Raw genomic sequence first — 486 nt, forward strand, 5'->3', positions numbered from 1 at the left:
GGTTGCGAAACGGCAGAAATTCGCTGGTCCGTTAACGCTCAAGTACCACTGCCATGTATAGTCAGAAAGTTATCGTAAATATGTATTGTTATCCGCAGTTATATTTACAGTTGTCGTTTTTTAAGAAATATTTTGTTAAAGCTAATTTGACATTCGCTTGAGTCGGAAAGGTCCTTGTGCGTCTCCATGTACTCCAGTCTCCATGGAAACAACGCAGTAAACTACATGGTCTCGTAAGGAACAAACCGTGCAAAACGCAAAGATGAAAATACTCTTGTCTCCATTCAACGCAACAATAATTATATCATTGGCTGTTTCATTAGAAGTATTCTTAAATTATTCTTAAATTAAACTTACCGCTGATATTTAAATGACCGTTTTATATGTATGGGTATTACTTTTATATTATTTTACTGCAATAAAGGGCAAGAGGAAATATTGTAAGAGGTAAAAAATCTTTATTGATTCATATATTGGGGAGAATAA

This window comes from Chelon labrosus, assembly GCF_963514085.1.
Source record: "Chelon labrosus genome assembly, chromosome: 11".
In the NCBI taxonomy this organism is placed as follows: domain Eukaryota; kingdom Metazoa; phylum Chordata; class Actinopteri; order Mugiliformes; family Mugilidae; genus Chelon; species Chelon labrosus.